We start from the raw sequence: 14,370 nt of genomic DNA, 5'->3' as shown, positions 1-14,370 counted from the left end.
TCCCTGCCCACCAACTCCTGTCCGTGGAAAAATTGTCTGCCATGGAACCGGTACCTGGTGCCAAAAAGGTTGGGGACTGCTGATTAGACCTTTTCTGGATGCTATTTTCTGGATGCTATTCTGTCTACAGCTACCTTTTGCTCATTTCTTTCTTTCTTTATTTAAAAATATATTTATTTATTTGGCTGTGTCATGTCTTAGTGGCGGTGCATGGGCTCTTCGTTGTGGTGCGTGGGCTTCTCTAGTTGTGGCCCGTGGGCTTTAGTGCATGTAGGCTCAGTAGTTGCAGTGCATGGGCTCACTAGTTGTGGTGCACGGGCTCAGTAGTTGCATCACACGGGCTCTCTACTTGTGGCATGCAGGCTCTAGAGCGCGTGTGCTTAGTTGCCCTGCGGCTTGTGGGATCTTAGTTCCCCGACCAGGGATCAAACCCACGTCCCCTGCATTGGAAGGTGGATTCTTAACCACTGGACCACCTGGGAAGTCCCCCCTTGGCTCATTTAAATGATAGAATTAGACATTGCACAGAAGAGGGACCTAACTGGATTCCAGGCAGTGTTTGTCATTCCATGTTCATGTATAGATGTGTTGTTTCCAGTGTCTTATATCTATACTATTTTTTCCATCCCTTTGCCACCAACCTAGTGTTCAGGTTTTAAATTATTTAATGCCTGAATGATTATAATGGTGTTTTAATTAATGTTGTGGACCAGTGTGATATGACCATTCTGAAGAGCAAAACTTCCTTCCATGATGATCTATCAAATCTAGAGTTATTAAGGATTGTTTTGTTGGATGTAGCCTTTCCAGAACTCAGACAGGTGACAAGTTGAAGGAAACAATACCTTTACATTTGCAAAGTAATACGAAGAAGCATCACAGCACTTTCCCCTTACAAGTTAAAAAATAGCCAGCTGGTACATTTTTTCTTTCTTTGTTTTGTAATATAATAAAAATAGATCAAAATTTTGTAAAATCTGAAAAACTACAAGTGCAAGTATCATTAATATTAGAAAGTATAATCATAACTGAATAAAATTGTATCCACTTGAGAATTTTGTGCACTCTTTACATGGTTTTAGTATTATTAGATGTTATATACATGCTTAATATTTTTTCCACAATTTAATACTGTAATATTTTTTCATTACTCTGCCCCTTAACACAGTGTCTTCTGGTACTTATGTTTTTAAAATTTCTCTTCTTTTCACCTACCCCTGGTTGTTGCCAAATCCTGCTGCTTCTTTCTCACTGATGTCTCTTATATTGTACCTTTTTCCTCGCACGTCCCTAGTAATTCACATTGTCTTTACTCTAGTTCTTTACTATTTACATGGTCTTTACTATTTAATGACTGACCTTTTGCTATAGTTTTTTCTCTAATGGTAGTAATAACATTTGTATGATTCTTTGCAGATTGGGAGTAAATCCTCATTAGGAGCCTTCAATCAGCTTGTTACTATTTTAAAGATGACAAAACATAGACTCTGTGTCAGAGAATAATAAGTAAAAGAGCAGGGACTAGAACCAGGTATTCTGACTTCCAATCACACGCTCTTTCTATTATGCCCTCTGCCTTATTTATGTTCCTTTCTAATCTATTTCATTGCTATCAGAGTATTCTTTCCTAAAGAACTGCTTTGAACACATTTATGTCTCTACTCTTTGAAGTTAGGCTGCTTAACACTTGCATATTATCATTACCTCAGACTCTAGGACAGATCCTGTTCTTAAACACCAGGCGGCTCAGAAGATCGTATCTTTTTAATTTTTCATTTCTAATATTTAGTACAGACATAAACTTTTTTTGCTGAATGAATTGAACCTTTATTACTAGGCTTTTAGTAGCTTGATTCCAGGAACTGAACCCTGCCTTGATCACTATTCCAGTAGTTTGTACTCTGTCTTGTTGATCCATGTGTCTTAGTTACTGCCTTTGTTTACTGCTTAGTTCATCATTAAACTGTCTCTTGAGCTAATATCAATGACAAAAGCAACACTTGTATTCACAGAATGTTTAGCACAGACTCCTGTAAGCAGTTGTTTTTGTTTTATTCATAACTGGAACAGTGTCTAGAACAGTGATTAATTCAGGAGAGAACTCCAATAACTATTTATTGACTGACTCTATAACCTTTTGTTATAAAATAACTCTTTGTGATTGACTCTGATACCTGCCAACATAAGCAGACTATGTCTGCTTAGACTTCTGCCTGTTGCTTGCCCTCATATTCTTGCTGTTGTTCTGTGCCTCCTGCTAGGCCTACCTATTATCACTTGCTTACATGCATGGATTTTTTCCTATTTTGTGGTACTGCCAACACCCCCTGATTATCAAGTCCTCATGTATCTATTTGGTCTTTAGGTCGTATGTTTAACTGCATTAGATATTTACCGAGCCTGTGTAGAATTCTTTAAGAGCTGTTTAGAAGCTTTTTAAATTGTTTCTTAAAAAATGATTTTCTGTGTTTGGAATACATCGTTGTTAACCAAATACCAGCTAGATCTTTTGACAATAAAGTACCAGAGACAGTGATGTAATAGCAGTTAGCAGTTTCCTAGTGATCTTTTTTGGTCTGCTTACTGCACAGCTGCACTTCTCTCACTGAATAAACTGTGAGGGAAGACAGAATAAAAAGGACAGTTGAGTGAAGCATAAGCTTTATATTACTATCCCCGGCAATAAGAAGAATAATTATGTCTAAATCTTCAAGTAAAATATATTAAGTCTATAGAATGATTTAGAATGTTTCTGCTAATATGTAAAGAAAAAATCAATTCAAATATCCATGATTTTTATTTTAAAGGTTGAGCCATCCAAACCAGGCCGCAAAAGTGATGCCAAATTTTAATATAAGATGGTCCAAAATGATAATCTTATAAATTTTAGTCAATCTGTTATGTATACCATGTTTTCTTTTAAGGTTCTAGAGTAGAGATTTAATTAAACTCGAGTACATCTGAACCCTTTGTGAAATCAAGCATATAATATGTTTATGTCCATTTTGTGGGTGTTGATGCAATAGTTTTATTAGCTTCAACAAATAGGTTTATTATTTTCGTTGTATGGCATTTTGTTGATCTTATCTGTCAGGACTGTCAAATTTACATCTTCCTATGGGAAAATAATTCTGAGATATTTACATTTTAATATAGCTTTAATTCTGTATGTCACATTTAATGGTCTTATTTATCATTATGACAATAAAAAGGACATGGCCTGAATATATTTTTGTATCCTATGTTATGTATATGATTTTTTTCAGTTCCTATTTTATCACCAGTTTTGAAGTAATCTGAATTAGTGATTCCTTGTAGGACTTCAAAATGATTATCCATTAGAACTGATTTTGTTCTCTTAGATCAAAGAAGTGAGGTATGACAGTAGGCATCTGTTTGGACACACTTTCTTCTTGTCCTGAAGAACCTGTCTGTTCAAAGGGACTCAAGGATTAGATGTTGATGTTTTGTTTAGTGGAATAGCACTGAATAGGCAGGGGCAGGAGGGAAGAATTAACCAATTGTTTCCAAAATTGGGGTAAGAAACTGGGCATGCAATATAAACTACTAATTTATCTGTTTAAACTAGAAATGAAGATTTTTAGATACTACTGTGTCAAGACAATGAAATTTTACTTATTCTTTATGATGTATTCTCAGGTGCCATATTAATTTTTTTAAGAAGTTCAGAGAGGTCAAGATTGATGTTTGCCCTGAAAAATAGAGGAAGCATTCCTAAAAGATTTCCTGACCTTAAATTTATTGTGTGCTTTTTGTATGCTAAAAATGTAAAAGCATGCATATGTTTTTAGATCATTTTGAATGGTATTTATTGAATTGCTTCTATATACAATTTATTGTGATGGATTAAAAAGAATCACTGTAAAGCATAACATTTCAAATATCAGTATGCATTCCAGTCACTTGGATCAGTTAAAATGCAGATTTTAATTTAGTAGTGGTGCAAGGCCTGAGACTCTGCATTTCTAACAAACTCCCCCAGTTGACAATCATGTTGCTGGTGCATGAGTAGCAAGTCAGAAGGTATAGATTATGTCATTAAATACCTGACATTGTTATTGAAAAATTAGTGTTTATACATGTGAAATATTTAAAAAGTACTTCAAGATAAGAGGTGATTGAAAGCTAAAGGAGACATGGACAATATTTAGTCTAAAAGTTGAGGGGAAGTTGGATCTAATTAGGGACTACTCCATGGTAAAGCCAAGGTTAAAAGCTGGGACTTGAAGGGAGACAGGAATTGGTGTAAAGGCAAAAAGGAAGGCTTTACATAGAACACAGCAGTGTTACGGATGAAGATGAGTCTGAATGAGGGCAGTGACTTTTCAGAGCAGGGAGAAGCATTTTTCCTCTTTTTCTCTCTCCCCCTAGCTTCTAAGGTATGAGAATTTGGTGTGAGGGGAGGGAGGAGAGGGAGCTCTGTAATTTGTTTAATTTTCCAATATTCAGGAGTTTTAAAGTTATGTGTTGTTTATTTCTAGTTTAATTCCACTCCGGTCAGAGAATATACTTAGTATGATTACAGTTCTCTGAAATTTGTAGACTTGCTTTATGACCCAGCAGATGGTCTGTTTTGGTAAATGTTACATGCACACATAACAAATGTTTATTCTACAATATTTGCCTTTAGTGTTTTATAATTATCACCTAGGTCAATATAACTAACAGTATTGCTTAAATCTTCTAATTCTTTACTGTTTAAAATCTGCTTGTTCTGTTAGTTACTAAGAGATGTGAATTAACATTCTCCAACTATGATAATGAATTTATTGATTTTCCTTTTCTGTCAATTTTTGCTTTTTATATTTAAAGCCATATTATTGGGTGGAGACATTCAGGATTATTATATTTTCTGGTTTTATTGATCTTTTTATTAGTTTTTTGCTGCTGTAACAAGTTGCCACAAACTTAGCAGCTTAAAACAATGCAAATTAATATTCTTACTCTTCTGAGGGTCAGAAGTCCAAAATAGGTTTCACTGGGTGGAAACCAGGGTGCTCCAGAAGCTCTAGAGGAGAATTCCTTTCCTTGCTTTTTCTAGCTTCTACTGCTGCAATCCTTATTTTCTTTGGCTCCTTGCCCTTTCTCCATCTTCAAAGCCAGCAGAATAGCATCTTCTATCTCTGTTTTCATCTTCACATTGCCTTTTCTCTGAAGACTCTTGTGATTAGATTATGCCTACATGATGTAATGCAGGACATCTGATACCTGGTAATGTACCTGGAAAATCTTTGGTCTCAAGATCCTTAATTTAGTCACATTTGCAGAGTCCCTTTTTGCCACATAAGGTAACATTTTCACAGGTTCCAGAAATTAGGAAATGGACATTTTGGTGTGGGCATTGTTCTATCACAGTCCTATAATCATTATGAAATATTCCTCTGTATCTTTAGTACTATTTCTTGCCATACACTCTACTTTATTTGCTTAGGGTTCACTGAGTTCCTTAAATCTCTGAGCTTATGTCTTTTAACAGTTTTGGAAATTTCTTGGCGATTATCTTCTCCATATTGTCTCATTTTCTTGCTCTTCCCCTTCTGGGACTCCAATTACATGTATGTTATATATTGAGAGTGTTCCATATCTCCTTTATGCTCTGTTCTCTTCTCACTGTTTTCTTTCAGTGCTTCAGATGGATATTTTCTATTGATCTGTTTTTGAGCTAGCCAAACATGTCTTCTTTGTCCAAGCTGCTATTAAACCTATTTAATTAGTTTCTGATTTCAGATATTGTATTTTTCAATTATAGATTATTCATCTATTTTTTAAAATTCAGATTCTCTCTTGAAATTCTCTCTTTTAATCTATTTAGTTTATCTTTTCTTCTCTTTTCTTTAATATATATGTAATAGTTACTTTAAGATCCTCCTAGCTAACTACAACATCTTGATCATCTGTTGATTTGTTTCCATTATCCATTTTTTCTCTTGATTAATGGTTACATTTTCCTTCCTCTATTCATGTCTTGACATCATTGATTGTATGCCAGATATAATGTGTAAAAGACCAGTAGAAGATTTTTGTTTGTTTTTTTGAAATGGGCCATGGATTAAGAAAGATTGAGAATCATTGTGAATAGTATAGTGTAGGGACGTAAGGACACTGGCCTATTGCTTGTGAAGGAACTGGGTAGGGAATATTTGTTAAAATGAATAGTTGAGTAGAGCCAGATTGTGGGATTTTCTCTAGAACTGAGAGATTGAGTAAACCGTGACCTCGAGTAAGTTACTCAACTTCATGATGCTTTGGTTTCCTCTTTAAAATGAGATAATTACAGTATTATCCCACAGAGTTATTGTGAGGGTTAAATGAGTATGTCTGGCAGCACAGTAAGTGTTCGATATGTGTTCTTTGAGAACTGAGGATAGAGTATCGGATTTGGTTACATGGTAGTCATTAGTGTATTTGGTTACCTGATAGTCATTAGTGTATTTGTCAAGTGGGTTTTCAGTGCATGATGGTGACAAATGCCTGAATAGAGGAGGTTCAGGAGAGAATGAGGAATTAGAGACAGTAAGGATTGGCCACTGTTTTGAGATTGCTGTAATGGGGATTAGAAAAATGTGGTAGGCAGAGGAAGATATGAAGGTAAGGGATGGATTTAAGGTATGATAATAATCATGATCATAATAATCTTCACAGAAACTCTGTAAAGTAGGTACTATTTTTACTGCCATTGAGTCTGAGGCATAAAGATAGGAATGAAATTATAAAATATTTGTATGCTGAAAATGATCTAGTAGGGAGGGAAGAATGCAGGATTTGAAGGGATATTTCCAGGAATAAAGTTTTCAAGTAAGTGAGAATGATGGAATGCAGCTGTAAGTGGAGGAATTGACCTTTGATAGAAACAGGGAATGTGCATTCATTTTAACAGCAAAGTATATGTTTAGATTTGGGAGTGGGAAAATACTTAAGATTTATTCTGACAGTTTGTACTTTCTCACTGAAATAAGAAACAAGGGGATCAGCTTAGAGTATGGTTGGAAATGTTGGAGGAGAAGAAATAGTTATTTTGGAGACTGGGTGAGTGAATTAACTTGGGTATAGATGAGCCCTTCGGTAGTGCTGAAGGGCTCATTTGAAGATTGTGATCATAAATTTAAAGTGGGGATTGTGGAGACTATAGAGAAAAGGGAGATAGGGAGCTCAACATCTTTGAGAAGGAATAAAAGACGAATTAACCTGATGAAGCCAAGAAAGGAATAAGACAGTCTTTTCCCTTGAAAAGCTTAAAGTCTACCTAGCAAGTTAAGTGATCCACACCTAAAAAGAACACATAAATAAGCAAAAGATAAATGCCAGATAGATTACCTAGACCTCAGGCTTTGTCCCTTCAAGGGAGAGAGCCGAACACTTTGGGCAGCAATGGGTGGCTTTAGTGGGAAATGATCATTGTTTGGTCGTTAAAGTGTGTGTAGATGCTAATAGCATAAGCATTTAGCATCTCTTTGGTTTTAGTATTGTGCTTTATTCACCCAGAGTCTTTGAATTACTTATCTATGGATTCTACTTCCTGTGTAGTTGGGTGGATAGAAACACTGATTTGTCCATTTCCTTCTGAAGATAATACAACATTACAGTCATCCTTAAAGGAAATATCATCATACTGTAATGACCTTGAATTATCTTCATTTTCATTTTATGTACCAAATATATTGCTTGAAAAATTGTTGAAACTTGGAAATATTATTTTTTAGAGGTTTTTTTTGGGGGGTGATGTTAGGGAGTAAAGGAATAATTTTTTTTAACAGGCTATGTTCTGTAACTTCAGACTTCTGTTAAAATTTACAGGAGTGTTTTTTGAGTATTCTAAGCTTTCTTTGACTTGAACAAGAAGGGTGGCCAGGAAGGAAATATATAGAAACATACTTTACATATGAAATAAAGAAAATGTTTTTTGTATACAAAATAAAATATTAATTAGTCACATAATTAATATAATGATAGGTTTATAATTATCTTGTTACTATTTTATCCATTATTTGAGTGAATTTATTATTTTTCTTATTGCACAGTTTTTTTTTCCTTATGGCCTAGTTAAGAATGACCAACTCCATGTTTTCAGTCATTTCAGTGAACAGGAGGCCTTCTGTTTCAAACAGAGAAACTTCTGTTAGTAACAGACATGCAACAATAATGTGGGGCTTTTCTTAGTAGTTTGTTTTGGAACTTTATATACACTTTTATAAAGCAGCTGCAAGGAAAAGTGTGTGTAGGTTTTTATTTCTTAAATGTTAATGTAAGGACTATTTAAAGAACTGTATGAAGCTTTTCAGCAGTGCTTTTATTTGACTATTTAAATTTTTTTGCATTTCAGTTTTACTAGATGGCTACAATTTTACAAAAGATCCTAGATATTTTTATTATATAAACAAATGTATGTTTTATACAGATATCCTTAAAAATGTTGTAATTATTTTGGTAAAGATATATTTTTTGGACAATAAATTCTATATATTTTTCTAATTTATCTTTTAAAATAACATTTAATATTAAGACAATTTAAAAAGTAAATTCTCAACTATAATTTTATTACCTAAATAGCTTTAAATTATCCATTATATATTTTAATAGCATCCACTATCTATTTTTTAATTTAAAAAAACCTTTTGAAACATTAGTTCACATAAGCAGAATTTAACACTGTGCATTTGAAATTTGTGTTGACTAAGTAAGAAATATATGATATTTGGAACAGTATAGATTTTGCTCAAATAGCATGTTGGTATTAGTAATTTTATATTTAATTTGCCAAGAAGAACTCTTAAAATTCCATTATTTTCTTTGTATTGTATTTATATAAAATTCAATTTAGAAATGTAAGAATTCTCATTATTGAAATTATAGAAAGCATACTTGCAGAACTATTGACTACAGATTTTTATCTTGTTATCTGTATCATGAACCATGATGGTAGTATTACATTGCAAGGAGTTGGTGGCATTTATCCTAAATTGTTTTCTTTCAACAGAAAAGAGGATTTTTATATTAATGGCCCAAAATGCTTACTGCATATTTCCCAATTGCTTTTGGATGTGGTTTTTAGTTATGATAAAGAGTAACAACTAAGATTATTTTTAGCACTACATAAGTTGTGAAACTAATTTATTCTTTTTTAATTAAGCATGTTATTTAACAGGTTATCTTTCTTAATTAAAAAATATTTTTAAAGGAGCTGGAAAATGCAGTTATTATTTTATGTGATGTTTTATTTTCTAATCAAAACACCTTTTTCTCCTAATCTTATTTGCTAGTAAAGTCAGAAGGATAAGGTGATCTTTTGCCATAGGTTAGTGGCTCTTATATTTTAATGTGTGTAAAAATCTCCCATGTGCCTGACAAATTTGTAGATTCCTGAACTCATCCCTCTAGAAATCAGATTTACAAGTCAGTATGTTTAACATGCTCTTAAGTGATTCGGATATATCTGCTTCTTTGAGAAACTTTGGCCAGGTGGTGTTCTGCAGCATTAACTCAATTCTCATTACATCTTCAACACTAGTCTGCAAAGGAGTAAGACTTTGCTATTAAGCTGAGATTGCCTGAAAACCTTACATGGATAGAAGGCATTTTAGCTATTTTAAAAGCTTTGGAAGTTGAAATAAGAAGTTCTTATTTTTTGTAACAAAACTTCTTTTGTAAGAACTTATTGTAATGGATTACAATACATTATGCATTCGTATAGAGTTCTACAATTGAATAGACACTATTACATTTTTTGCCATTTAATCTTCATAACAAGCCTGTGAAGTAGGTAAAACAGGTATTTTTGTCTTAATTTTTGTGTTGGGAAACAGGCTAGTAAAAGTTAAGTGACCTGCCCTAGGTGGCTAAGAAACAGTTGAGCTTGACTAGAATGTAGGTCTTGACCCCTAGACCAGGGCTCTTTCCATGATATCACACCATATAAGCTATATAGAATTGAAGAGTTAAAAAAAAAAAATGTGTTTATATGTGTGTGTATACACACTTACGTGTACAGGCATATCATTTTATTGCAATTTGCTTTATTGTATTCACAGATATTGTGTTTTTTATAAATTGAAGATCTGTGGTAACACTGCATCAAGCAAGTCTATCAGCACTATTTTTCCAACAGCATTTGCTCACTTCGTGTTCCTTTGTCACATTTTGGTAATTTTCACAATATTTCAAACTTATGCATTACTATATTTGTAATGGTGGTCTGTGATTAGTGATCTTTAATGTTACTACTACAACTGGCTGAAAACTAAAATGATGGTTAGCATTTTTTAGCAATAAAATATTTTTTAATTGAGGTATTTACATTGTTTTTTAAAAAATGTCCATGGGTTTTATTTTTTTATTAACATTTTTATATTTATTTATTTATTTGGCTGTGTCAGGTCTTAGTTGTGGCACATGGGATCTTTAGTTGCAGCATACGGGATCTTTAGTTGTGGCATGTGAATTCTTAGTTGTGGCATGTGGGACCTAGTTCCCTGACCAGGGATTGAACCCGGACCCCCTGCATTGGGAGTGCAGAGTCTTAGCCACTGGAACACCACGTTAGTCCTTACACTGTTTATTTATTTATTTATATTTTTTTAATGAAAAGTTTTTTAAAAAAATATTTGTTTTATTATTCTTTTTTTTTTTCATTTTTGGCTGCATCAGGTCTTAGTTGAGGCATGCGGGATCTTTCATTGTGATGCATGGGCTCTTTGCTGCGGTGCACGGGCTTCTCTCTAGTTGTGACGAATGAGCTACAGAGCACGTGGGCTCTGTAGTTTGCAGCACGTGGGCTCTCTAGTTGAGGCATGTGGGCTCAGTATCTATGGCAGTGGGCTTAGTTGCCCCATGACATGTTGGACCTTAGTTCCCTGACCAGGGATCGAACCTGCGTCCCCTGCATTGGAAAGTGGATTCTTTACCACTGGACCACCAGGGAAGTCCCCTTACATTGTTGTTTTTTTTTTTTCTTTTTTAATTTTTAATCTCTTTTTTATTAATTGTTATATATTTCATACATATTTGTGTATATATGTCAATCCCAATCTCCCAGTTCGTCCCACCACCCCCCTGCCCCTTACATTGTTTTTTTAAACATAATACTATTGCAAACTTAACAGACTATAGAATAGTGTAAACATAACTTTTATGTGCACTAGAAAACAGAAAAATTTGTGTGATGTGCTTTATTGGCTTTATTGTGGTGGTCTGGAGCCAAACCTGCAATATGTCTGAGGTATGCCTGTATACCTATTGCACAACTATGTATATACACATACATTACATCATCAGACATGGTTGAAGTTCTCTAATTAGAAAAATTAACATGCTGATTAGATTTTAGCACAATTTTAGACAGTAAATATGCTTTATCTTACAAACTCTAGACTGGTCTGTATAAGGGCATGGATTGTGTATTTTATGTCTTTGTATTCTAATTGCCTACCTTACTCATTTTTTTTTTTTTTACTTAAAATTTACTTTTATTTTTACCATCTTTATTGGAGTATAAATGCTTTACATTCTTGTGCTAGTTGCTGCTGTATAACAAAGTGAACCAGCTATATGTATACATATATCCCCATATCCCCTCCCTCTTGCGTATGCTTCCCACCCTCCCTATCCCACCCCTCTAGGTGGTCACAAAGCACCGAGCTGATCTCCCTGTGCTATGCAGCTGCTTCCCACTAGCTATCTGTTTTACATTTGGTAGTGTATATATGTCCATGCCACTCTCTCACTTCGTCCCAGCTTACCCTTCCCCCTCCCTGTGTCCTCAAGTCCATTCTCTACGCCTGCATCTTTATCGCTGTCCTGCTCCTAGGTTCTTCAGAACTTTTTTTTTTTTTTTTTTTTTTAGATTCCATATATATGGGTTAGCATACAGTATTTGTTTTTCTCTTTCTGACTTACTTCACTCTATATGACACACTCTAGGTCCATCCACCTCACTACAAATAACTCAGTTTCGTTTCCTTTTATGGCTGAGTAATATTCCATTGTATATATGTGCCACATCTTCTTTATCCATTCATCTGTCAATGGACCCTTAGGTTGCTTCTATGTCCTGGCTATTGTAAATAGAGCTGCAATGAACATTGTGATACATGACTCTTTTTGAATTATGGTTTTCTCAGGGTATATGCCCAGTAGTGGGATTGCTGGGTCACATGGTAGTTCTATTTTTAGTTTTTTAAGGAACCTCCATACTGCTCTCCATAGTGGCTGTATGAATTTACATTCCCACCAACAGTTCAAGAGAGTTCCCTTTTCTCCACACCCTCTCCAGTATTTATTGTATGTAGATTTTTTGATGATGGTCATTCAGACCAGTGTGAGGTGATACCTCACTGTAGTTTTGATTTGCATTTCTCTAATGATTAGTGATGTTGAGCATCCTTTCATGTTTGTTCTCCATCTGTATATCTTCTTTGAAGAAATGTCTATTTAGGTCTTCTGCCCATTGTTGGATTGTGTTGTTTGTTTTTTTGGTATTGAGCTGCATGAACTGCTTGTAAATTTTGGAGGTTAATCCTTTGTCAGTTGATTTGTTTCAAATATTTTCTCCCATTCTGAGGGTTGTCTTTTCATCATGTTTATGGTCTCCTTTGCTGTGCAAAAGCCTTTAAGTTTCATTAGGTCCCATTTGTTTATTTTTGTTTTTATTTCTATTCTCTAGGAGGTGGGTCAAAAAGTATCTTGCTGTGATTTATGTCATAGGGTGTTCTGTGTATGTTTTCCTCTCAGAGTTTTATAGTGTCTGGCCATTTAGGTCTTTGATCCATTTTGAATTTATTTTTGTGTATGGTGTTAGGGAGTGTTCCAATTTTATTCTTTTACATGTAGCTGTCCAGTTTTCCCAGCACCACTTATTGAAGAGGCTGTCTTTTCTCCATTGTATATTCTTGCCTTCTTTATCAAAGATAAGTTGACCATATGTGTGTGGGTTTATCTCAGGGCTTTCTATCCTGTTCCATTGATCTGTATTTCTGTTATTGTGCCAGTCCCATACTGTCTTAATTACTGTAGCTTTGTAGTATAGTCTGAAGTCAGAGTGCCTGATTCCTCCAGCTCCATTTTATTTCCTTAAGATTGCTTTGGCTATTGGGGGTCTTTTGTGTTTCCATACAAATTGTGAAAGTTTTTGTATTAGTTCTGTGAGAAATGCCATTGGTAGTTTGATAGGGATTGCATTGAATCTGTAGATTGCTCTGTGTAGTGTAGTCATTTTCACAATGTTGATTCTTCCAATCCAAGAACATGGCATATCTCTCCATCTGTTTGTATCATCTTTAATTTCTTTCATCAGTGTCTTACAGTTTTCTGCATACAGGTCTTTTTCTCCTTAAGTAGGTTTATTCCTAGGTATCTTATTCTCTTCGTTGCAATGGTAAATGGGAGTGTTTCCTTAATTTCTCTTTCAGATATTTCATCATTAGTGTATAGGAATGCAAGAGAGTTCTGTGCATTAATTTTGTATCTTGCTACTTTACCAAATTCAGTGTGATACACCATATTAACAAATTGAAGGATATAAACCATATGATAATCTCAATAGATGCAGAAAAAGGTTTCAACAAAATTCAACACCTATTTATGATAAAAACTCTCCAGAAAGTAGGCATAGAGGGAATTTACCTCAACATAATAAAGGCTATATATAACAAACCCACAGCCAGCATCATTCTCAATGGTGAAAAATTGGAACCATTTCCACTAAGATCAGGACAAGACAAGGTTGCCCACTCTCACCACTATTAATCAACATAGTTTTGGTAGTTTTAACCACAGCTATCAGAGATGAAAAAGAAATAAAAGGAATCCAAATCGGAAAATAATAAGTAAAACTGTGACTGTTTGCAGATGACATGATACTATACATAGAGATCCTGAAGATGCTACCAGAAAACTATTAGGACTAATCAGTGAATTTGATGAAGTAGCACGATACCTTATTCATTTGCAGAGAGAATCCAGGTGTTCAACAAATGTTTGATGAATGAACGGTTGGGTAAATGAAAGACATTTAGGTGTTTGTGTCAAGAGGGAGCGTTTGAAGGATTTTGGTGTATATTCCTTTTTGTTTGTTTGTTTGTTTTGTTTGTTTTTTGAGGTACACGGGCCTCTCACTGTTGTGGCCTCTCCCTTTACAGAGCACAGGCTCCAGGCGCGCAGGCTCAGCGGCCATGGCTCACGGGCCCAGCTGCTCCACGGCATGTGGGATCTTCCCAGACCAGGGCACGAACCCGTGTCCCCGGCATCGGCAGGCGGACTCTCCACCACTGTGCCACCAGGGAAGCCCGGATTTTGGTGTATATTCTTGTCTTAAAATGGGAATGGCTCACTGTTGGGCTCTTGATTTTTAATTTGGGA

The 14,370-nt window shown here is 34.9% G+C and overlaps 1 protein-coding gene across 3 annotated transcripts in view; it reads left to right on the top strand.

Annotated features, from left to right (window-relative positions):
• The window catches only part of KIF21A (kinesin family member 21A), a 158,129-nt gene that overhangs the window by 24,737 nt on the left and 119,022 nt on the right, over positions 1 to 14,370 (top strand). The window lies entirely within an intron of this gene.

This window comes from Delphinus delphis, chromosome 11, assembly GCF_949987515.2.
Source record: "Delphinus delphis chromosome 11, mDelDel1.2, whole genome shotgun sequence".
Lineage (NCBI taxonomy): Eukaryota > Metazoa > Chordata > Mammalia > Artiodactyla > Delphinidae > Delphinus > Delphinus delphis.
Note: the sequence above shows the minus strand (reverse complement) of the source record. Positions and strands in the feature narration are given on the sequence as shown.